Here is a 26,345-nt window from a genome sequence, read left to right on the forward strand (position 1 = left end):
TCTTATCACTATTTCTATTGGATACCATCTGTTGTTTTGGTGACATGTTGAAAACTTTCCTAAGGATTCCTGATTTAAACTTCTTTTTCTTTCTGATGCTATATGTGGCTATAAGACAAAATGAACTTTGCAACTAATGCTATGTTTGACAATAGTTGTAATTCTTGCATTTTTCTCTACTCATTCTCTCTGTTTTATTTTCCTTGGTTAACTGGTACATTTTGAAATATTTCTTATGACTTACAATGCATCTTAAAAATTGGCTTTTAATAAAATCATTACACATGGACTACAATTGGTTTCATAAATTTGTCATTCATTCAATAATATTTATTGTTCATTTACTACACATCAGACAATGTTGTTAACATAAATGTTGTTCATATTGGCATCAGCTCATGGGGATATCATTTTAATTTAAACTTTTAAAATATTTTCACCAGTTTTATTAAGTCAAAATAACTGTAATTAACTTAATGAACCGTATTCATTTCTATTAGAATTTCAATGTTCTAATAGCTCTTCTTTTCCACCACTGAGCACTGACTGACTGACCTGTCTTTTATAGATACAGATTTTCAGTTGATAGTTCTCAGTTAACAATAATTGCTGAGCCCTTATTATGTGCTCTATGTGGAGTAAAAAGCAGTTATAACTCCTCCCTCATAAAAACCAATTTGTAAGAGATAAGGTTCCAGTAAACAAATAAATATGCGATTACAAATTGTGATAAATGCCTTGGAGAAAATAAATAATGCGTATTGAAAGAAAATAATAGGAAAAATTACTTTTGTTGATCTAACTCCATATATTCAATTAAACCTATTGCCTGAATTATTGACACACATTTTCCCATTGTCTACTATATATTTCCATTGTGTGTCGACATGATACCTCAAACCTAACATCTTCTCTCTCTCTCCTTTCCCTTCCTCCTTATTCATATAGTTTATTGAAGCCAACTTTCTGCCAAAAAATTTAGTAGGCACTTTACAGATAAATTTTAATTGTAGGTTATTTATTCGTATTATCATGCCCATTTACTGATAGAAGAATTGAGTCTCATAAAATTGAGTCTCATGAACTAACTTTCTCTTGGTCAATCAGTAACAAATTTTCAAGCAGGAGTGCTGACTTGGGTCTCCTGATTAGAAAGTTCAGATTCTGTCTGCAATTATACCAGCTTCAGAGCATTTATTGTGTACCAACTCTGTGCTAAGAAGATTGCATTTCTTTATGTAATCATTACAACCCCATGAGATAAATGCTATCTTCATCTTACATAAAATACTCAGAAATGTTAAATTATTCTCCATTGTCACATAGATGATAAGAAACGGAAGTGGGATACGAGTCCAGATCCACTCCAGGAAAGCCCATGCTTTTTCCTGTTCACTGCATACTTCTATGATATAGAGTACTGTTTATTCCTTATCTTGCTCAATAAGGCCTTGAGGCCATAGATGAAGTATTTTTTATGACTGTATATGAAGAGCGCTCATTAATTGTCTATTAAAGATTGCATAGGTAGTTTAATAAGTTGAGTGCTTCAAATTGTATAAAATTTGCCCAAAATGATTTTATTTTTTATGGTGCTAATAAGGTACCATATCCTTATTTACAGGCCATAATGTTTAAAACAATCTAACTTAGCCAGGCTTTTCACCCTGTAGATGCTGACATTCTGTCAAGTGAATACCAGCTTCCTCATCTATTTGGCAGATATGTGAATATTTATTAGGTGTCTGGCACAATACTAGGCACTGTGAATACAATATAGGGAGAAACCTACGTGGGTCTTGCCTCATGGACAGCCTAGTGATGGAGACACAATAACCAAATAATAACACTGATAAATACAGAATTATAAACTAAGATAAATGCTACAGAAAATGGGAATTCTGTGCTAAGAAAATTTATCCATCATGAAGAGGCAGGCCTAATCTGGGTGGGAAAGGTGAGTGGAGAGGATCTATCAGGAAAGCCTCCCTGAGGATTTATAGGTTGTTACTTATGTTTACAGTATTTAGGGAGAAGTGTAGATACAGTACAACACTAGAAAGTTATGAATTGTTGTTTATGTACACTTGAATCCAGCAGATAGTACAAAACATATTTTTTCTCTTCTCATTAAGTCACTTATCAGTCCACGCAGATGCCTCCTCTAATTGTCATGTAAGAGATCCTTTCTCTCTTTATCTCTTATTTTCATTTCCCTCAGGGTGACCTTGGGAGCCTTCTATCTATATGCCTTCTTGCCAGTGTCTTAGACCTGTCCTGCAATTTCTGTGTGGCTATGGAGATAACTTTAAGGGTGAATCGAAAATAATAATTCCATCTAACTGGAGCAGAACAAATAATCTTCTTGTGGTGAGAGAGAAAGAGAGAACAGTGCACTGAGGAAACCAGAAAGGAGAGTGAGGGGTAGCTATTATGGCTGGATCACAGAGAGAAAAGTGATTTGAAAAGAGGTTGCAGGAAAGGTAAAGGTCAGATACTGATTTGAACTTAAGATTCAGCAAGTGCCTCAAGTAGAAAAGAAGTGCAGAATGTTGGGCTCATTTCTTTGCAGTAATCCCCTTCTTCAGGATCTCAGACCGTTAAGTCCTGGCTGCTTTGGTATTTCCATGTGGGAGTCTGTCCCACAGACCTTGACCCAATGACGGATGAATAATGTACACTGACACAGACATTTTGCCTCTCAGTCTGGTTGAGGGTACGGGCCACTTGCAGACACCAAGGAGGGTGCTGTAAAGAGTTGCAACCACGGCCCTGACTCGCTGGCCCTGCTGGCATTTATTCAGCACACATTAAATGACAAAGGCTTTGAGTCAACACTATTAGAGGGTAATTAACCTGGTTGCCCTCCCACCAAGAGAGCCATCCTGCGCGCAAATGATGAAAGGTTAGTTTTAGGACCACATGGGTAAACAAGTTATTTAGATAAACTCCTCTACATTCCTCTGTATCTACATCCTAAGCTTTTAAGAGAATTCAGCTGCCTTCAGCCAAACATTTTACTGAAGCTATGCAAACCCCCAGGCCTTCCAAGAAGGTTTGTGTTTATTTCCTATAATTTTACAATTTTTCCCACCATCCTGACTGAACCCCCACATTTCCACACTCTAGTTTTTTGTTTCTGCACATCCTGGAGACTGAAGAAAGCTCTAGACCATTAGGATATCACTTTCTACTCTGCCTCTGTGGCCTGTGCTGCAAATCTGAAAATGTCTTAAGGGGAAAATAAGTAGAGAATGTCTGGCTCACCCAAATGCCCTCAAGTTCTAGTTGTTGTGATTACTTTTTTTTTTCTTTTTTTGAGATGGAGTTTCACTCTTATTGCACAGGCTGGAGTGCAATGGTGTGATCTTGGCTCACCACAACCTCTGCCTCCCGTGTTCAAGCAATTCTCCTGCCTCAGCCTCCTGAGTAGCTGGAATTATAGGCATGTCCCACCATGCCCAGCGAATTTTGTATTTTTAGTAGAGACAGGGTTTCTCTATGTTGGTCAGGCTGGTCTTGAACTCCCGACCTCAGGTGATCCACCCGCCTTGGCCTCCCAAAATGCTGGGATTACAGGTGTGAGCCATTGCACTCGGCCGTGATTACTTTTTATATGCCATTTTAAAAAATTACCCCAAAGAAGCATTAATTAGACTGACATCTTGCTTGTCAACAGAAACACTGGAAGCCAGAAGCACATGCCATGGTATCTTTAACTTTGATACCAAAACCAGATAAATTCACTATGATATTTATAGTATAATTCATGGTATAATTTATCTTAAAGAAAATATTAGTATATTTTATCCAGCAGTATATAAAAAGAATGACACCAGGACTGAGTAGGATTTATTCCAGAAATTCAAGGTTGATTTAACATTTAAATATCAATTAATGTAATTAATTTAAAAATAAAGAGAAAAATCGCATGATAATCTCAGCAGAGTGAGCAAAACCATGTGATATGTCAACATCCATTTATGTATATATTCTTAGTTCTTAATCAGACATGAAATTAAAAAGCTTTACAGGAAAATTATACCTAATAGTGAAATGTTAGAATCCTTTTGTCTGAGATTAAGAGTGATACAAGAATACTGCTATCCTCACATCTATTCAATGTTGTAATGTACTTATAATAAGGAAAATAAATAGATAAATTAATAAAGGAAATAGGTTTTAAAAGAGTAAACATTTTATTGAATCTGATATGATTGGGTACAAATCAAATAAAAAATCTACAGAAATATTTTCAGGATTAATATGTAAATTTAAAATTGTTGCTGAATATAAGAGTGAGTAACATAAGAAATCAATTGTATTCCTATATACCAGCAACAATCAGGTAAAATACAATTTATAATATATTTTTCAGTAACATAAAAGTATTAAATGACTAGACACATATCTAACAAAACATGTAGAAGACCTATACAGAAACCATAAAATATTATTGATAGACACTAAAGAAGTCCTAAATAAATGGAGAATTGTAGCATGATTGAAAGATTCGATATTGTAAAATTATTAATTCCCCCCAAATTTATTTATGAATTCAATTCAAAATCCCAACAGATTTTTTTAAACTTGAAAGCTAATAATAAAATCTACATAAAACTTCAGTGTCAAAATAGACAAGGCAATCTTGGTGAAGAAGAATGCAGGAAGACTTGCTCCACCAGATATTACATCTTACTATAAAGCTACAGGAATTAACACAGTGTGACAAAAATAGACAAATGGACCAGTGGAGCAGAACAGAGAGCCCAGAAGCATATTGTTTTGATTATCTATATCTACATAAGAAACCATCCCAAAACTTAGTGGCTTAAACTCACAATCATTTGTTTTCTCTCATGATTCTGTAGACTTGGTAAGATGGTTCTTTTGCTTCAATATGGTGTCAGCTGGAGTGGTAGTCTTTCTGTATCTTAATAGGTATGGAACTTTCTAGATGGCTTGTTCACATGTCTGCCATTTGGTTCTGGCTGTTGGCTGGGAGATTGTTAGATTTGTTGATGACAACACCTCAGATCTCCCTCATTGGTCTTCTCCATGTGGCTTGGATCTCTCATAAGATGACAGCTGGGTTCCCAGAGGGAGTGTTCCAAGCACACAAAAGCGGATACTAGCCATTTCTTAAGATTTAGTCTTGGAAGTCATGCAGCATCACTTTTGCCACATTCTGATGATCAACTAAGGTTGCAGAGTTAGCGCATATTCAAGAGGAGTGGAAATAGATTCTGCCTCTCAATAGCAAGAGTGACAAAGGATTTGCTATCATCTTTAGACCACCACCCACAGCCACGCATATATGGGTACTAGACTAATGCAGAAGTGACACTGTGGGGAAAATTTTATCTTTTCAATTAAATGATACCGAGAGAACTGAATACTAATATGGAAAAAAGTGAAACTTGACCTTACATCAAATCCTAATAAAAAATAATTCCAGTTAGGGCTACACACTCAAATGTCAAGGAAAAAAAATAATGCTTTAAAAATGATATAGGAGAATGTCTTCATAATCTCGGGATAGGAAATGTTTTTTAAGCAGTACATAAAATGCTTTAACTATAAAGGAAAATATTAATAAATTGGACTACTTTTTAGTTGTTGTCACCAGTGCCGATGTCACATTCCCTTGACTCATCTCTAATTTTAAACATAGCTAGTGGTTAGAGAGTTCTGTGCTGACTCAGACTCACCTCTGACAGCATCTCTCCTCAAGTTACATGGTTTATGTTCCATGGCTTAAATTTAGCAGCACCAGTGACTCTCTTGGCTAGTGTGAAAACACAGCCTTGGAGTGTGGGATTAAGACCCCTAAGCATAATCTCAAACAGCAAGGCGAGAAATGGGAAAAATGCTTCCATCTCCTGTCTTTCAGACAGACTGCGCTGAGAGGCATTCTGTACAATTCACAGGAGTTTCTGCCAGAATGAAGCCCTACTTCCAACAGTAATGTCAACAACAACCTTTATATTGGCTTTTATTTCTGCCTGAATTCTCCCTATTCCTTCATCTCTGTTTCATAGGATCATTTTCCGCTTAGACTACCTGTACACAAGTGTTTGTCTTGGTTTTTGGAGAGACTCAAACCAAAACAATATGAAAATTAAGAGTTCTGCTTATCAATCAATGTTCTTATTAAAGAGTGAAAAGATGGCTTACAGAGTGGAAGTATTTACTTCTAAACACTGTAACTGAAAAAATGCTTATATCCTAATTTTTTTAAACCCTCTATAAGAAAAAAAATTACAATCCTTTAAAAAAATGGATGTCTTGTGAGCAGGCCTTTTACCAAAGAGATATAAAAATGGCCAATGAACAAAGGGGAAAGGTACTTAACTGCTAGTTCAAATTAAAGTACAGTAAGATGCCACTATACACCCATCAGAATGATGAACATTAAGAATCAGAATAATACCATTAGCCATTCAAATTCTCCTATCTACCTAGTGGAAATATGAATTGAAACAACCAATTTGGTAAACTGAGATCATCTACCGAAGTTGAAGATATGCATACACTTTGACCTAGTAATTCCATTCCAGGATACAAACCTCTTAGAAATATTTGCACATGTGCCCGCATGTTGTTTGTAACAGTTAATAACTACAAAGGATCCAAATGTCCAATCATCCTACAATGATTGGAGAATATATATAGTGTAGCTAATACAATGAGATCTAATACAGCAACAAAAATGACAATCCTGGAGTGATATCCAACAACATTATATAATCTATGTAATGTATATTTAAACATACACAAAATAATATGCACTGCATACTTCCATATATAAACATATATGGAACATAATACTGAGTTATGTTTAGTAATGAGTACATCTCGGTAAAGTACAAAAAAAGCAGGATGTAATAGTCATAAAATCAGAATGGTGGTTACAGAAGAACAAGAGTGGTGTGATTGGGAGTGGGCATACGGGAGAAGTCTAAGGTACTGATTTTTTTAATAAACTAAATATCAAGGTGAACAATTATGGAGAAATTCAAACATAAGTAAAAGCAAACAAAACAATTTGATAAACTTCCATATGCTTACCACCCGTTTCAAAGTGATCAATTTATGGCCTATCTTATTTCATCTCTACTATCCTATTACTCTTATACCCATAACATGGATCATTTTGGAGCAAAATCTCACACATCATATTATTTTATGGGTAAATATTTTTATGTATCTATAAAAGATAAGATATTAAAAACATGCATTCATAAAACCATTATCACATCCAGAAGCTTAATATTAATTTCATAACATCATTAGTTACCCAGTGTTCACTGGGTAAAATATCAGTGTTTACTGATATTCCCAATTATTTCAACAGTTGGTTTGTTCAAATCAGTATCCACAAAATGTATCACATCTTATATTTGGCTGCTATTCCTCTTGAGTGGGGTGACTGTGCATTCTAGATTGTCCAGAATCCCATTTTCAATAGCATCCCTTTTCTGTTTCTGAAATATCCTGTGTTGGGTGAAAATGTATATGGTTGCTCTATACTTAAGTCTCTTTTCATCTTTAAGCTCCCATTTCCTTCCTTTACCTTTTCTTTTACATTTTGTTTTTGTTTTTAGAAGAAACTAGGCCATTTGTCCTGTGGTGTTTTTTACAGTCTTATTTGCTTATTACATCTCTCTGGTGTTGTTGAATATGTTCCTCTGTCTGCTGTATTTCTTGTAACTGGAAGTTAGAGTATTCTCCCCCTAGAGTTTGATGTATTTCAGATTCCATTTGGATCAGGAGTTGGGGGTCGAGGAGGGAATGCTTCATAGATGATGTTGTTTACTTCTGTTAGAAAGAATGTAACATCCATTTGTCTCTCAGTAAGTTTAGCAGTCATTGATTATTATTATCTAGGTGTATTATTTCAAAAAGAATTTGCAAAATGCTGATATTAGTTCTGTCTCTTGATCTAGGAGGTATTTATATGGGTGTGGCTTTATAATACACTGTATTTCATTCAGCCATTTATGGAATTTTCTGCATATATGTTGTTTCATGAAATATATTAAACACACGTATATAACTACATATGTGTATGATGAATTGGTGAAAATATTTTAAAATTAAAGTTATGAAATTAATACGTTTTGCATGTTAGGCAGAAATTATTGACTTACCAAAAGGAAATTTCCTCACTACTCTCAATACTAAAAGTAAGTTTTAAATAATGATGATTGATATATCATCCCAATGTGGCCAATTGTTTAGGAAAGTGTCTAAGCTTGCTATGTTGAACTGATGTGAGAAATGTAGAAAAAGTAGAATGTGATAATGGTGAACAGGAAGAGGACATGTTGTGGCTTCATGACAGTTAAAGATTATAGTGTTTGATGAATAACTAAGAGATATGCCATTGTAAAAATGATAACTTGATTGGACTTTTGGACCTCAAAGAATTATAAATATTTATTCCGTATGATGATTATAGACTGATTTATGTGTCTTATACTCTGTATTCCAATTGATTCTAGATATCATCTCCTAGGAGAGATTAACCAAAGTAATACAGCTAGATTTAAAAATTTACAAAAGTTATAAAGTTCCTCCCTGACAGGAAAAATTGAATTTTTTTTTCTATTTCGTAGTGGGAGTGAAATTAAGAGTTGATAACTTTGTTGCTAAGGAGGTATTACTATCACAAAGAAAGTAAAACTACATTTTGAAACGTATTTCTCAGTGATGATAGGTAACTGAATTTAATTACTTCTGGGAAATGCAAAAGGAAAAAATTAACCTCATTGGCCCTTGGGAAAATCTGACATCGTATTCTGGAGGTCTCTGATTTAAATTCAGTTTATATTGCTTACTAGTGGCCAATAAACTCCAACAAGCTTCTTATATATTGATTGGTATTTATTGTAGATCTTTCAACTTGGTTAATAGTCTTTTTCTAAGCTATCATCTTGATGATGCATCTATTTCCCTAGTCTCACTCTACTTTGGTTTCTATTATTTGAAGCATCTTTTTCACTGGAGAGAATAGAGCATAGAAGTTGAAAAGACTGATATCTGAATACAGACTGGATTGTAGCTATGTGACCTTGGACAAGTTTCTTAACCTCTTCTTGCCTTATTTTCTTTGCTTGTAGAATGATAATAATAGTATGTCTCATTTATCTGTAGTAATGATTAAATACATATCACATCCACAGCAAATAATAGTTATCTCCCGTGTGCTTCAGCAGCTCATTTACTTAGTCGTATATTAAAGATGTCACTGCCAGAACTATTCTATCATTTAGATCTTGAACCCTAAAAATATCTATTCTGATTACAACATTCTTGCCTTCTAAATGCAGTTTCTTTCATTCCCTCATGACTAAGATTCCCCTTTTTCTCTAGTTCCTTGAGCTATTCTTACATTCTAGTTCCAGTGGTTTCCAAATGTTTATACTTCATGGGCCAAAAAAAAAAAAAAAAAACGAGAGATCAATGAAGTATTATCAATTTATTGGCAAGTAAGAATGTTAAAATAACAAACACCATCACATGTTGAAGTTATGAAATTATTTGTGTTATTTTGAAAAACGTGTTATCTGATAAACTACATACTTCACTCGGTAGACTCATGAGGAATCTACCTTGATCACCTAGAATGTGCAGATCTAGTGCCTAAGGTATGATACTAACTTCAAGAAATACAGTATTTTTTAGAATGAGTAAGTTAAAAATCTCCAATATTTAATAAAGGTAACATATTTTAGCAAAAAATGAAAGTTGAAATTTGTAAATCAAATGTGTATGTGGAAAGTGTTCAGTGCCAAAAATAACAGCATTAAAACAATATGTTACTGTTTTGCTGATACAGGTTTTCAATTCATTAATTTGTATTCAGTAGTGAAATACAAAATGAAGCTCACATGTCCAAACTTTCCTGGTACTTTGTTCTTTTTTTTTTTTTTTTTTTTTTTAGTTTGCTTAAATAATTTTTAATAAACTATTTAATAAATTTATGTATAAAATGTTTCACATTTTTTGGTTTGGGTTTGTATTACTTTTTTTACACTGTTGGTGGGACTGTAAACTAGTTCAACCATTGTGGAAGTCAGTGTGGCGATTCCTCAGGGATCTAGAACTAGAAATACCATTTGACCCAGCCATCCCATTACTGGGTATATACCCAAATGACTATAAATCATGCTGCTAGAAAGACACATGCACACGTATGTTTATTGCGGCATTATTCACAATAGCAAAGACTTGGAACCAACCCAAATGTCCAACAATGATAGACTGGATTAAGAAAATGTGGCACATATACACCATGGAATACTATGCAGCCATAAAAAATGATGAGTTCATATCCTTTGTAGGGACATGGATGAAATTGGAAACCATCATTCTCAGTAAACTATCGCAAGAACAAAAAACCAAACACCGCATATTCTCACTCATAGGTGGGAATTGAACAATGAGATCACATGGACACAGGAAGGGGAATATCACACTCTGGGGACTGTGGTGGGGAGGGGGGAGGGGGGAGGGATAGCATTGGGAGATATACCTAATGCTAGATGACGAGTTAGTGGGTGCAGCGCACCAGCGTGGTACTTTGTTCTTTAAACTGCAGTTAGTGCCAATACTCTAGATTCAGATAAGTGTGTTGGTGAAATTGTAAGCTACACTCCTAAGGCAGCTTCAAAATTCAGAAAATTTTGGTCAGAGCCTGGCTGGGTCATGTCACTGTCTCAGACAGGCCAATCATTTTAAACCCAATTATGTATTTATCTGACAACTATACAGTAGGATTGGGGCAGAGACTTAATTTCTCCTATTAAAATGTAAATGCCCCTTCATTTAATATCTTTATGTTGGTTATCTCATTGTACTCTTCTTTGAGTTCCCTTAAATTAAATTTCACTCACACATGAACTTAATGAATAAAGTAAAATTTAGGAAAATGAAAAGAAAGGATATAGATTACACAGTGCATTTTTTCTAATTTAAGTAATATATTTCTTGGAAGTTCCCAATTCCTTTTCTCAGCCTCATAGGCATTAAAATCATTTCTTCTTGGTGTTCTCCATCATTCCTGGCCTCTGTCTCCAGTAAAGTCTTATTTGATTATTCCTGAAATACTTTTGTTGTTTTCAATTTCTCCTTCCTAATCCAGGGAAAGAAAAGGAATGTGAGTTGACCCTCTTAAGCAGATGAGATAGATGTAGTTTTAAAATAAAAACTCTTAAGGTGAGCCTCCTACTAAACAAGTATCTCTAAGTTTCAGGCGAATATGAGGAGTAAAAGACACTGAAAAGTTCGACATGATTACCAGCTTGTTAGAGTTCCTGTTAGCTCAAAGAATAACCTTAGAGCTACTCATCTTGTAAATTACTTACTGGCTTGATTTTGTGATGGAATTCTGCAAGTTGCTGTTGGTAAACAGTGCAGGAACTAGCAGAGGATTGCCAGGAGGGTTAAATAGGCAATCCTGAATTCAAATACTGCCAATGATGTTTATACTGCTACCATTGTGATTCTGAAATAATTGGCCTGAGCTACAAATTCTTCATTGGTGAAAAGGAAATAAAACAGCATCCATCTCCAAAACTGTTAGGATTAAGTACCTGAGTGCCTGACATATAGTATTCACTCTGTTGAGCACACTTTCTCCTTCCCATCACTTCTAGTCTCCATACCCTCCTCAAAGCTAATTAGGATAAAGGAGAAACAATAACTTTAGAGCCTAAGGTAAATCAATAAACAATCCAACTAGTTCGTACTGATTATTCTATATAGAACTATGCTGGATTGTAGGGGGATAGAAAATATTGTAAAATATAGTCTCTGTTGGAGGCTCCTATAGCCTAGAGACATGGATCCTTGAGATAGGGAGGAATCTTAAACCTTGTCTAGTTTACGTAACTACCTCCTCTCCAACAGATAAGACCTGAGATAAGTAGGCAGTAATACACAACAGTAGCTTATCAGGTGCTTCAGAGATTTAAACTGCATAATAGAGTGGATATTTCCTGAGAGGAAACCTAGATGGCCAACATGAGGTTCCTTATGGGTGGTTTTACTTATCTTGTCCAGTTGACCATAATCTACATTGTTAGCACGCAGCCAGTGGCTTAGTGTCTTTGTGTGAAAGCACATGTTTAACATATTTCACAGTTATTGATGAATATCCTAGAATGCCAATTCATAAAGGTAAATGAGAAATTTATTGTCATGTCTAATGAAATACTCATCTATTCATGAATAGCCTCTTTTTATGGGGAAATCATACATTAGTGTATGTGTGTGTGTGCGCATGGGGGCATGCACGTGTATGTGTGTGTATATGTATATATGAGTGTGTGTGTGTATGGAAATTATATATATATGAATCCAAATTAAAATCAGAAGGTAGATAGGGCATCAAAAATTAATTGAAGAAATTTAGATGACCTTAAGAAGTGTACCACTAAAGTAGCTTGAAATTCTTTTTTCTCATAATAGGGATATTCTTGCCAATGGATGGTAATGCTTATGTGGTAGTAGGCATAGTATGGAGTAATATAAGGAGAAATGGCTAGTGTTAGAAATAATGGGAAATAAAAAATTATGAACAAGGTTATAACCTTCTGATAGGGGGTTAATTATGTACCAGTTAAAAATGGAAAGAATGCCTTTTGTTTATTTTAATTTTCTATATGAAATAATGTGGCATTTTTCAGAGTATTCCTTCAGTACATGTTCCTGAATATTTCTAACATTTTCTTTTTACCCATGGCCCAGGAAAATATGTCAGAATTAGAGGGAAAGGCATATATTAATAACTAGAATGCCTACATTTCCCTTTTGTCCCTAAATAAATGTTAGTTTTCTAATTTATCTCTAAGCATTTGTAAAAATGCAAATAATGAATTCCAGGTGGTTGTTTAATATGCTTATTTGATTATCTACATGATACAAGATACAGAAGTAGGCTTATGGGGAAAAAGGTAAATAATAAACCCTGTCTTCAATAAACTCTGTCTTCAAGCAGCTTGAAATCTTGTTGGAAAGATAAAAATAAAAGGTTTTTTTTGTTGTTTGTTTGTTTGTTTTGTTTTTTTTGAGATGGAGTCTCGCTCTGTCGCCCAGGCTGGAGCGCAGTGGCGTGATCTTGGCTCACTGCAAGCTCCACCTCCCAGGTTCATGCCATTCTCCTGCCTCAGCCTCCCGAGTAGCTGGGACTACAGGCGCCCGCCACCACGCCCCGCTTTTTTTATGTGTGTGTGTTTTCAGTAGACACGGGGTTTCACCGTGTTTGCCAGGATGGTCTCGATCTCCTGACCTCGTGATCTGCCTGCCTTAGCCTCCCAAAGTGCTGGGATTAAAGGCGTGAGCCACCGCACCCTGCCAAAAATAAAAATTTTAAACGTTATATTATATTGATTATATAATAATGTCAGTTACTTAGAATTGATTCAATAAACAGTTATGAATAGCTACTTTGGGCACAGTTTTGGGCTCTGTGTTAAAGATACCACCATTGAAGATTCCTGCCTTTGAGGCACTAATTGGGGGTTGTTTCACTTGAATTGTTTAGATGCCAGGTATACAGAGACGATGTAAAGGGAAGATACAAAGATAGGATGGGGAGGTGACTTAAGGAAGACTTCCTGAGAAGGTGATTTCAGTATTGGGCCTGAAAGGATATGGGTTGATAAAAACAATGTAAGACAGATCAGTAGCTGGCACAGGCAGTAGGAGTGGGTTGATACTTGCATGATTGTTGTAGGGGTGGTGGAGAATAGCACAAGCAACAATATGAGCTTAGGAAAGAACAATTTTGCCTCAAGAAAGAGTGTCAGCTTCCATGTTGCTTTTCCTTTGAAAAATCTGTTATGTCTTCTTTCTACTCTGAATTTTTCTGTATCGTAGTTCTTTATAGACAAGGATAACATGATATTGCTTATTAAGCTTTTAGGAATTTGGTTGCTAGACTAATCTGAAGTGACCAAGGACTAAGGAGGAAACCCATTGATCCTAGTCCATGATGAAAAACGGTACAGAAAGTTTTGTACCATCTGGTCATTAATGGATCCAGAAGCTCCTCTTGCTTTAATGCTATCCCCTTCAACATTTAGGTACCAGCTCACCCTGCTATCCTATAGGCAGTGGATAGAAAAAGAGAGAGTGGTGTCTTGTGCAGCAGGCTTTAGGAGGCAGGATTTGAAGTGGCATACATCACTTCCATCTATATTCTGTTGGTCATAACTCGGCTATGTGGTTCCCTCTAACTGTGAGGAGGGCTGGGAAATGCAGACTTTGTGTTATTCACAGGGCCCCTGAGCAATTAGACAATCTAGATCCTACATGGACCTATGAGGCATGGTTCTGTGTATCTAAGGATGTTATCAGGGAAATCAGAATTAGCTGATTAGCCAAATTAGGCACTGTTTGCCCTCTCCCCTGCCAGTTTATAGCTAAAGAAAATTTGTATGGCAGTAGTATAGTCGTTACATAAACAAAAGTCCAGGATAATTAGTAGAGACCCTTGTGTATGATGTATTACATATCTCAATAATGCTGCATAAAAATACAGGAATTGTTGATATTATTAGCTTAATAGGTATCACTGTACACTGGAGTCTAGTGGGTCACCACTAAATCCTCGGCACCTCTCTCATCACCCTTCATGGTTGTTCATCTTTGCCTTTTTGATGTTTGTGCATGTTTTTAGAGATTTATGCATAAAGGTCCAGTAAGCATGCAGAGAGACATCTTGTCTCTCCCATTCACCTCTGTTTTCCCTGTACCTAGCCCTGGGTTCACTTACTATGTGATAAAGTCTAAAGAAATGAATTTATGTTTATGTGAGACTTCAAATATGTCTGTATATGCAGTTACATTTGTCTATTTTAATTCTGTAAGTTTATAATCTCTTTTAACTTTGAAATCTATTAACAGAATATAGTATTTTTTTTTTTTTTTTTGGAGGTGGAGTTTCGCTCTGCCACCCAGACTGGAGTGCAGTGGTGCAATTTTGGCTCACGGCTCACTGTAACCTCCGCCTCCCAGGTTCAAGTGATTCTCGTGCCTCAGCCTCCTGAGTAGCTAGGACTATGGACGTTCACCACCATGCCTGGCTAAGTTTTGTATTTTTACTAGAGATGGGATTTCACCATGTTGGCCAGGCTAGTCTTGAACTCCTGACCTCAGGCAATCCACCCGCCTCAGCCTCCCAAAGTCTGGAATTATGGGGGTGAGCCACCACGCCTGGCCAGTATTTTCCCATTTATTTTTTCTCTGATAGTCTTAGTGTTCATTGTATTTTTAGTAAATGCATATTTACTGAGTAATGGTGATTCTTCAGTTGCATACACTATACACTGAGTAGTAAATTTTACATAGATGTTCTTATCCATTCTAGCCTAGTACATACTTGCTGCAGAGTCAAATGTATAATATGTTTCTTTTATGCTTGGCTTTACTCCAAGTACAATGCATAGATTTGTTTTTAGCTTCATGCTAGCTTCTGATGCATTATATTTTCATACTGTTTAATGATAGTTTTCTTTTACTGAATCATTATTGAATGAAAGGAAGATATTACAGATAATAAGGGTGTGTGTATGTGTTTGCATATTTGTGTGTGTGTGTTTACTGTTGATATTATATGGGTGGGTTTTTAGTAGCTCTTACTCCAAAATAAACACAAATATTTCTTAGTATCAAGTCTTTTTTTTTTCTAAGTGGCATCTATACTTTTCTTTTTGTGCATGAATGAGCGATAGCTGAAAAGTGATTGCAGTGGTTTCATAGCTTAATAAATTAGTATGTAGGAGATTAACTGTCTTAATCAATGAAAAATTATTCCTTTCTGATCTCAGAAAGATCCAATAAAAGGGGTAACATATATAACCTTGTTCTTTTTGAGGCTGCAAATGAACTGTAAAATTACTAGGCACAGTTTAATTGCCTTTTATAGCTATGTTGAGAAGAGCATATATACATGATCTCTTATAGTGGGGAGTGGGGAACAAAACATGTCTCTTTTTTTTTTTTTTTTTTTTGAGAGGGAGTTTTGCTCTTATTGCCCAGGCTGGAGTGCAATGGCACGATCTCGGCTCACTGTAACCTCCGCCTCCTGGGTTCAAGCAATTCTCCTGCTGCAGCCTCCCGAATAGCAGGGATTACAGGCATGTGCCACCACGCCTAGCTAATTTTGTATTTTTAGTAGAGACAGAGTTTCTCCATGTTGGTCAGGCTAGTCTCAAACTTCCGACCTCAGGTCATCCACCCGCCTCAGCCTCCCAAAGTGCTGGGATTACAGGCATGAGCCACCGCGCCCGGCCATGCCTCCCTTTTAACATGAATAAATTGTGTTACAAACATAGTGAAAGTAAGAACATATATTTTTTGGAAAAATTGGTTCATAGTACATATGCCTTGATTAACATATTCAAGGGATTCATTGTGAAATTATAAATAAATGACAGATTCAAATTTAGAAAAGCTGTACCAAATTTTAAACTGAATATACCTGCTTTTATTTATTTATTTATTTATTTATTTTACTTTTTCTAAAATTTTTAAAGCATTATTCGCATTGGTAGAGTGTGGAACAGTGGAAAGAACACAGTATTTGTGGTTATGTAGCATGGGTTCAAATACTGATGTTGTCCCCTGTGTACTCCGTGACATTTGTCACATTATTTTGAAGGCTCAGTTTGCTATTCTATAAAGCAAATATAATGATACTTCATGCAAGGTTGTTGAGGAAATTATGAATTGTCTATGTGATCTATACATATATAGCACTCAGCTCCTATACAAGTTATTCTATGACTTATACACATGAGTGCGCGCACACGCACACACACACACACACACACACAGTCTCTCTCTTCCCCATGCCCTCTCTGTCCCTCTCTCTCTCTCTAATAAAGTCTCCTCTCCCTGACACAGTAGAAAGGGAGAGGTATGAATGGGGTACTCTCTTGTAATAAGCTACTTGGGACTGCTCCAGCAGAGGTCCAAGCAAGGTAATGATTGATACCTTGTGGGAAGATTGCTAAAGGCCAATTGCTGATTTTTGTAGAATCATAGCTTCTGTAATTTGAGGGAGTTATTTCTCATTTTACATCCTTGGAAAAGTTAGAGTTGACTCTCTTATGTGGGCTAACCTTACTGTTTGTTTTTTTGTTTTGTTTTGTTTTGTTGTTGTTGTTTTTTGTTTTGTTTTGAGTCAGAATATCGCTCTGTTGCCCAGGCTGGAGTGCAGTGGTGCGATCTCGGCTCACTGCAAGCTCCACCTCCCGGATTCATGCTATTCTCCTGTCTCAGCCTCCCCAGTAGCTGGGACTACAGGCGTCTGCCACCACGCCTGGCTAATTTTTTGTATTTTTAGTAGAGACTGGGTTTCACTGTGTAAGCCAAGATGGTATCGATCTCCTGACCTTGTGATCTGCCCACCTTGGCATCCCAAAGTGCTGGGATTAAAGGCGTGAGCCACCGTGCCTGGCCTAACCTTACTCTTATGTTTTAATGTACAATGAAATGGAAGTATCAGCTTCATAAGAGCTAGAGATCAGTCAAAGATATTTGTATTATTTTTTTCTTCTCATCTAAGACAATATGACTCAGAGTTCACATGTGACCTGCACATCATTTAGTCTCAACTGAAGGTTGGTTGCTGGCTTGAGCACAGAGGATCTTTACCTTAACTTACAGCCAAGTCCTGAGGTCACCATAGGACAGCTTCTTCAAAAACAGGACGTCTGCCCTTACAGGAAAAACAAGGGCCACAGTGACAGTCGGTCACACCATCTTGGCTAATTTAAGGCACAAAAGGATTGTCCCCTTATTAATATCCCAGGGCTACGATAATCACCACAAATTTGGTGGCATAAAACAATAGAAATTTATTCTTTCAAAATTTTGGAGGGTAGAAGTTCAAAATAAAGGTGTCAATTGGCAAGGCCACACTCCCTTCAAAGGCTCTAGGGAGGCATCCTTTCCTACCTCGTCAACTTCTGGTGGCTCCAGGAATTCCTTGGCTTCTGGCCATATCACTCCAATCTCTGTCTCCATCTCACATTGCCTTCTTTTCTGTGTGACTTATCCTCTTCTGTTTTTTTTTTAATTCATTTTTTAAAATTATAGGTTTTTGGGAAACAGGTGGTGTTTGGTTACATGAATAAGCTCTTTAGTGGTGATTTCTGAGATTTTGGCGCATCCATCACCCGAGAAGTGTACACTGTACCCAATATGTAGTATTTTATCCTTCACCCCCTCTCACTCTTTCTACCAAGTCCCCAAAGTCCACTGTATTATTCTTAAGCCTTTGCATCCACATAGCTTAGCTATCACTTATGAGTGAGGACATATGATGTTTGGTTTTCCATTCCTGAGTTACTTCACTTAGAATAATGATCTCAAATTCCATCCAGGTTGCTATGAATGTCATTATTTCATTCCTTTTTATGGGTGAGTAGTATTCCATTATATATATATATATACTGCAATTTCTTTATCCACTCATTGATTGATGGGCATTTGGGCTGGCCCCATATTTTTGCAATTGCAAATTGTGCTGTGCAAGTATCTTGCATGTGTGTGAGAGTGTGTGTGTGTGTGCAAGTATCTTTTTAATATAAGGACTTCTTTTCCTCTGGGTAGATACCCAGTAGTGGGATTGCTGGATCAAATGGTAGTACTACTTTTAGTTCTTTCAGGAATCTCCACAGTGTTTTCCATAGTGGTTGTACTAGTTTACATTTCCACCAACAGTGGAAAAGTGTTCCTTTTTCATCACATCCATGCCAGCATCTGTTATTATTATTATTTTATTATGGTCATTCTTGCAGAAGTAAGGTGGTATCACATTGTGGTTTTGCCTTGCATTTCCCTGATCACTACTGATGGTTAGCATTGTTTCATATATTTATTGGTCATTTGTATATCTTCTTTTTATAATTGTCAGTTAGTGTCCTTAGACCACTTTTTGATGGGATTTTTTTTCTTGCTAATTTGTTTGTTTCTTGTAGATTCTGGACATTAGTCCTTTGTTGGCTGTATAGATTGTGAAGATTTTTTCCCACTCTGTGGGTTGTCTGTTTACTCTGCTGATTGTTTCTTTTTCTGTGTAGAAGCTTTTTAGTTTAATTAAGTCCCATCTATTTATCTTTGTTTTTGTTGCATTTGCTTTTGGGTTCTTGGTCATGAAGTCTTTGCCTAAGCCAATGTCTAAAAGGACTTTTTCTGATGTTATCTTCTAGAATTTGTATGGTTTCAAGTCTTAGATTTAAGTCTTTGATCAATCTTGAGTTGATTTTTGTATAGGGTGAGAGATGAGGATCCAATTTCATTCTTCTACATGTGGCTTACAAGTTATCCCAGCACCATTTGTTGAATAGGGTGTCCTTTTCCCACTTTATGTTTTTGTTTGCTTTGTTAAAGATCAGTTGGCTATAAGTATTAGGTTTATTTCTGGGTTCTCTATTCTGTTCCATTGGTCTCTGTGCCTATTTTTATACCAGTACCATGCTGTTTTGGTGACTATGGCCTTATAGTATAGTTTGAAGTTGAATAATGTGATGCCTCTAGATTTATTCACTTTGCTTAATCTTGCTTTGTCTATGTGGGCTATTTTTTGGTTCCATATGAATTTTAGGATTTTTTTTCTAGATCTGTGAAGAAGGATGGTGGTATTTTGATGGGAATTGCATTGAATTTGTAGATTGCTTTTGGCAGTATGGTCATTTTCACAATATTGACTCTACCCATCCATGAGCATGGGATGTGTTTCCATTTGTTGCATCATCTATGATTTCTTTCAGCAGGGTTTTGTAGTTTTCATTGTAGAGGTGTTTCGCCTCCTTGGTTAGGTATATTCCTAAGTATTTTTTTATTTTGCAGCTATTGTAAAAGGGGTCTACTTCTTGATTTGATTCTCAGCTTGGTCACTGTTTGTGTATAGCAGAGCTACAGATTAGTGTATATTAATTTTGTTTCCTGAAAGTTTGCTGAATTCATTTATCAGTTCTAGCAGCTTTTTGGATGAATCTTTAGGGTTTTCTAGTTATACGATCATATGATCAGCGAACAGCAACAGTTTGACTTCCTCTTTATCGATTTTGATGCCGTTTATTTCTTTCTCTTGTCTGATTGCTCTGACTAGGACTTCTAGTGCCATGTTAAATAGAAGTTGTGAGAGTGGGCATCCTTGTCTTGTTCCAGTTCTCAGGAGGAATGCTTTTGACTTTTCTCCATTTAATATTATGTTGGCTGTGGGTTTTTTATAGATGGCTTTTATTACATTAAGTTATATTCCTTAGATGCTGATTTTGCTGAGGGTTTTATTCATAAAGGGATGCTGGATTTTGTCAAATTCTTTTTCTGTGTCTATTGAGATGATTATGTGATTTTAAAAAAATAATCAGTTTATCTGGTGTATCACATTTACTTACTTGTGTATGTTAAACCATCCTTGCATCCTGGTATGAAACCCACTTGATCATGGTGGATTATCTTTTTGATACGCTTTTGGATTTGGTTAGCTAGTATTTTGTTAAGGATTTTTGCCTCTATATTCATCACGGATATTGTTCTGTGGTTTTCTTTTTTTTGTTATGTCCTTTCCTTGTTTTGGTAGTAGGGTGATACTGGCTTAATAGAATGACTTAGGGAGTATTCCCTTTATCTCTATCTTGTGGAATAGTGTCAATATGACTGGTACCAGTTCTTTTTTGAATGTCTTATGTAATTCAGTTGTGAATCCATCTGGTTCTGGACTTTTTTTTTCTTGGCAATTTTTTTATTACCATTTCAATCTCACTGCTTCTTATTGGTCTGTTCAGAGTTTCCATTCTTTCTTTTTACATCTAGGAGGGCTGTATATTTTCAGGAATTTATCACTCTCCTCTAGGTCTCAGTTTATCTGTGTAAAGGTATTTACAGTATCCTTGAATGATCTTTTGTATTTCTCTTGTATCAGTTGTAATATCTCCCATTTCACTTATTTGAATCTTCTCTCTTCTTTTCTTGGTTAATCTCACTAATGGTCTATCAATTTTATTTATCTTTTCAAAGAATCAGTTTTTTGTTTCATTTATCTTTTGCATTTTTTGGTTTCAATTTCATTTAGTTCTGCTCTGATCTTTGTTATTTCTTTTTTTTTTTGCTGGGTTTGGGTTTGGTTTGTTCTTGTTTCTTCCGTTCTGTGAGGTGTGACCTTAGGTTATCTATTTGCATTCTTTCAGACTTTTTGATGTAGGCATTTAAGGCTATGAACTTTCCTTCTAACACTGTCTTTGCTTATTCCAGAGGTTTTGTTAGGTTGTGTCACAATTATTCAGTTCAAAGAATTTTTAAATTTCCGTCTTAATTTCATTGTTGACTCAATGATCATTCAGGAGCAGGTTATTTAATTTTCATGTATTTGCATGGTTTTGGGGGTTCCTTTTGGAGTTGATTTCTAATTTTATTCGACTGTGGTCTGAGAGAGTCCTTAATATAATTTTAATTTTCTTAAATTTATTGAGACTTGCTTTGTGGCCTATCATATTGTCTATCTTGGTGGTCTATCTTGGAGAATGTTGCATGTGCTGATGGATAGAATGTATATTCTGCAGTTGTTGGGTAAAATGTTCTATAAATATCTGTTAAGTCCATTTGTTATATGGTATAATTTAAATTCATTGTTTCTTTGTTCACTTTCTGTCTTGACCTGTCTAGTACTGTCACTATTGAAGTCTTCCATTATTATCATGTTGCTCTCTGTCTCATTTCTTGGTTCTAGTAGTATTTGTTTTATAATTTTGGGAGTTCCAGTGTTAGGTGCATATATATTTAGGATTGTGATATTTTCCTGTTGGACAAGTTATCTTATCATTATAAAATGCCTCTCTTTGTCTTTTTAAATTGCTGTTGCTCTAAAGTTTGTTTTGTCTGATATAAAAATAGTGACTCCTGCTCGCTTTTGTGTCCATTTTTATGGATATCTTTTTCTACCCCTTTAACTTTACATGTGCCCTTACGTGTTAGGCGAGTCTCTTGAAGACAGTAGATACTTGGTTGGTGAATTCTTACTCATTCTGCCATTCTGTATCTTTTAAGTGGAGCATTTAGGCAATTTACATTCAATGTTCCTATTGAGATGTGAGGTACTATTCTATTCATCATGCTCTTTGTTGCTTGAATACCTTTTTTTCATTGTGTTTTTGTTTTATAGGTCCTGTGAGATGTATGCTTTAAAGAAATTCTATTTTGGTGTATTTTGAAGATTTGATTGAAGATTTAGAGCTCCTTTTAGCAGTTCTTGTGTTGCTGGCTTAATAGTGGCAAATTCTCTCAGCATTTGTTTGTCTGAAAAAGACTGTATTTTTCCTTCATTTATGAAGTTTAGTTTCACTGTATAAAAAATTCTTCACTGATGACTGTTACTTTTACATAGATGGCACTAATTATTTCGAGGTATGTTTCTTCAATGCCTAGTTTCTTGAAACTTTTTTTTATCATAAAGGACTCCTGGATAAAGAAAGTGTGATAGATATACACAATAGAGTATTGCTCAGACAGAAAATAATGAGATCCTGTCATTTGCAACAATATGGCTGGAACTGGAGGTCATTATGTTATGTGATTTTAAAGATAAAATCAACAAACTCTTAGCTAGACTAAGAAAAAAAGAGAGAAGACTCAAATAAAACTGAAAAGGAAACATAACAGTGGGTGCTTCAGAAATTTAAAAGGCCCATAAGGGATTATTATGAATAATTATATGCCAAAAAATTAGATAACCTAAAGGAATTAATAAATTTCTAGATACATACACTGCACCAAAACTGAATCAAAAAGAGAGAGACATCAACAAAATACTAGCAAACCAAATTCAATAGCACAACAGAAACTTAATTCACCATGATTAGGTAGGCTACATTCCCAAGATACAGGGTTGGTTCAACATATGTAAATCAATAAATGTGATTCACCATGTAAACAGGATTAAAAACAAAATCCATATGTTCTTTTCCATTGGTCTGTATAGCTACTATGTTGAATAGGAGCAGTGAGAGAGGGCATCCTTTTCTTGTGCTGGTTTTCAAAGGGAATGCTTCCAACTTTTGCCCATTCAGTATGATATTGGCTGTTGGTTTGTCATAAATAGGTCCTACTATTTTGAGATATGTTCCATCAATATGTAGTTTATTGAGAGTTTTTTTTTTTTACCATGAAGGGGTTGTTGGATTTTATCGAAGGCCTTTTCTGCACCTATTGAGATAATCATGTGGTTTTTGTCACTGGTTCCGTTTATGTGATGGATTATGTTTATTAATTGTGCACATTGAACCAGCCTTGCATCCTAGAGATGAAGCTGAGTTGATTGTGGTGGATAAGCTTTTTGATGTGCTGCTGGTTTCAGTTTTCCAGTATTTTATTGAGGATTTTCGCATTGATGTTCATCAAGGATATTGGCCTGAAATTTTCTTTTTTTATTGTGTCTCTGCCAGGTTTTGGTATCAGGATGATGCTGGCATCATAAAATGAGTATTTTTCTTCAGACTTCAGACTGCTGTGCTGGAAGCAAGAATTTCAAGCATTGGATCTTAGCTTGCTGGGCTCCATAGGGGTGGGATCCACTGAGCTAGACCACTTGGCTCCCTGGCTTCAGCCCCCTTCCAGGTGAGTGAATGTTTCTGTCTTGCTGGTGTTCCAGGTGCCACTGGGGTGTGAAAGAAAAACTCCTGCAGCTAGCTCACTGTCTGCCCAAACAGCCGCCCCGTTTTGTGCTTGAAACCCAGAGCCCTGTTGGCATAGGTACCTGAGGGAATCTCCTGGTCTGCGAGTTGCGAAGACTGTGGGAAAATTGTAGTATCCAGGCTGGGCAGGGTCCCTCACAGCTTCCCTTGGTGAGGGAAGGGAGTTCCCTGACCCCTTGCACTTCTAAAGTGAGGCAATGCCTCACCTTGCTTTGGCTTGCCGTCCGTTGGCTGCACCCACTGTCTAACCAGTTCCAGTGAGATGAGCTGGTTACCTCAGTTGGAAATGCAGAAATCACCTGCCTTCTGCATTGATCTCACTGGGAACTGCAGACCAGAGCCGTTCCTATTTGACCATCTTGCCAACCAGGGGAAATCAACTATTTTAAATTTTTTTTGAGGACCCTCCAAACTCTTCTCCATAGTGGTTGTACTGATTTACATTTCCACTAACATTGTACCAGGGTTCCCTTTACTCCACATCTTCACCAGCATTTGTTATTGCCTGGCTTTTTGCATATAAGCCATTTTAACTGGGGTGAGATGATATTTCATTGTAGTTTTGATTTGTATTTCTCTGATGATCAATGATTTTGAGCACCTTTTCATATATCTGTTTGCCATTGTATGTCTTCTTGTGAGAAATGTCTATTCAGATTTTTTGCCCATTTAAAAGATTGGATTGTTAGATATTTTCCTATAGAATTGTTTGAGTTCCTTGTATATTCTGGTTATTAATCATGTGTCAGATGGGAAGTTTGCAAATATTTTCTTTTATTCTGTGGGTTGTCTCTTCACTTTGTTGATTGTTTCCCTTGCTGTGCAGAAGGTTTTTAACTTGATGTGATGCCATTTGTCCATTTTTGCTTTGGTTGCCTGTGCTTGTGGAGTATTACCCGAGAAGTCTTTGCCCAAACCAAGGTCCTGGAGGGTTTTCCCAATGTTCTCTTTTAGCGGTTTCATAGTTTGAGGTCTAAAATTTAAGTCTTTCATCCATTGTGATTTTAAGCAAGAAATAGGGGTCTTGTTTCACTCTTCTTCAAATCCAGTTTTCTCTGCAATATTTATTGAAGAGACAGTTTCTCTTCCCAATGTGTGTTCTTGGCACCTTTGTCAAAAATGAGTTTACTGTAAATGTTTGGGTTTTATCTGTCGGTTCTCTATTCTGTTCCACTGATCTATGTGTCTGTATTTATGTTGGTTCCTTGCTGTTTTGGTTACTACAGCTCCACAGTATAATTTAAAGTAAGGTAAAGTGATTCCCTCAGTTTTGTTCTTTTTGCTGAGAATAGCTTTGGCTATTTCAGGTCTTTTGTGGTTCCATATAAAGTTTAGGACTGTTTTTTCTATTTCTGTGAAGAATGTCTTTGGTGTTGTGATAGAGATTACATTAAATCTATAGATTGCTTTGGGTAGTGTGGCCATTTTAACACTATTGATTTTTCTAATCTTTAAAGATGGAATATCTTTCCATTTGTTGGTGTCTTCTTCAATTTCTTGCATTAGTGTTTTATAGTTTTTATTCCAGAGATCTTTTACTTCTTTGGTTAAGCAATTCCTAGGCATTTTATTTTATTTGTTGCTATTATAAATGGAATTACTTTTTGATGTCTTTTTCACAATGTTAGCTATTGGCATATAGAAATGCTACTGATTGTTGTATGTTGATTTTGTATTCTGCAACTTTACTGAATTTTATTCATTCTAATAGTTTTTTTGTGGAGTCTTTGCTTTTCCAAATATAAGATTCTATCATCTGCAAACAGAGATAATCTGATTTCTTCATTTCCAATTTGGATGCCCTTTATTTCTTTCTCTTGTCTAATTGCTACAGCTAGGACTTCTTGTACTATGTTGAACAACGGTGGTGAAAGTGAGCATCCTTCTCATGTTCTTGACCTTAGAGGAGAGGCTTTCAGTTTTTACCCTTTTGCTATGATACTAGCTGTGGGTCTGTCCTATAAGGCTTTTATTATGTTGAGGCTTGTTCCTTCTATCACGGGTTTTTGAGGGTTTTTATCATGAAGCAGTATTGAATTTTATCAAATGCTTTTACAGCATTAATTGAAATGATTATATGGTTTTTATCCTTCATTCTGTTGATGTGATGTATCACATTGTTGATTTGCATATGTTTAACCATTCTTCCATCCCTGAGATAAATTCCACGTGGTCATGATGAATAATGTTTAAATGTGTTGTTGAATTTGCCTTGCTAGTACATTTTTTAGGATTTTTGTATCAATATTGATCAGTGATATTGGCCTAGAGTTTTCTCTTTTGGATGTATATTTGTCTGGTTTTGGTATTAGGGTAATAATAGCCTCATAAAACGAGATTGGAAGTATTCCCTTCTCCTCTAATCTTTGGAATACTTTGAATAGGATTGGTATTAGTTCTTTTTTTAATGTTTGGTAGAATTCAGGAGTGAAGCCATCAGCTATCAGGTCCTGAGCTTTTTTTTCTTTTATGGGAGACTTCTTATTACAGCTTCAATCCCATTACTTGTTATTGGTCTGTTCAGATTTTGTATTTCTTAACAGTTCAACCTTGGTAGGTTGTATTTGTCTGAGAATTTGCCCATTTTTTTTTTTTAGATTTTCCAATTTATTGGCATATAGTTGCTCACAGTAG

General features: G+C 35.9%; 1 long non-coding RNA gene across 2 annotated transcripts in view; it reads left to right on the plus strand.

Annotated features, from left to right (window-relative positions):
• The window catches only part of LOC100609100 (uncharacterized), a 325,990-nt gene that overhangs the window by 194,188 nt on the left and 105,457 nt on the right, over nt 1-26,345 (plus strand). For both annotated transcript variants that reach the window (XR_010158113.1, XR_010158114.1), the window contains one exon: nt 23,463-23,634. This is a non-coding gene — a long non-coding RNA (uncharacterized LOC100609100). The remainder of the gene's footprint in view (nt 1-23,462; nt 23,635-26,345) is intronic.

This window comes from Pan troglodytes, chromosome 5 (genome assembly GCF_028858775.2).
Source record: "Pan troglodytes isolate AG18354 chromosome 5, NHGRI_mPanTro3-v2.0_pri, whole genome shotgun sequence".
NCBI classification, from domain to species: domain Eukaryota; kingdom Metazoa; phylum Chordata; class Mammalia; order Primates; family Hominidae; genus Pan; species Pan troglodytes.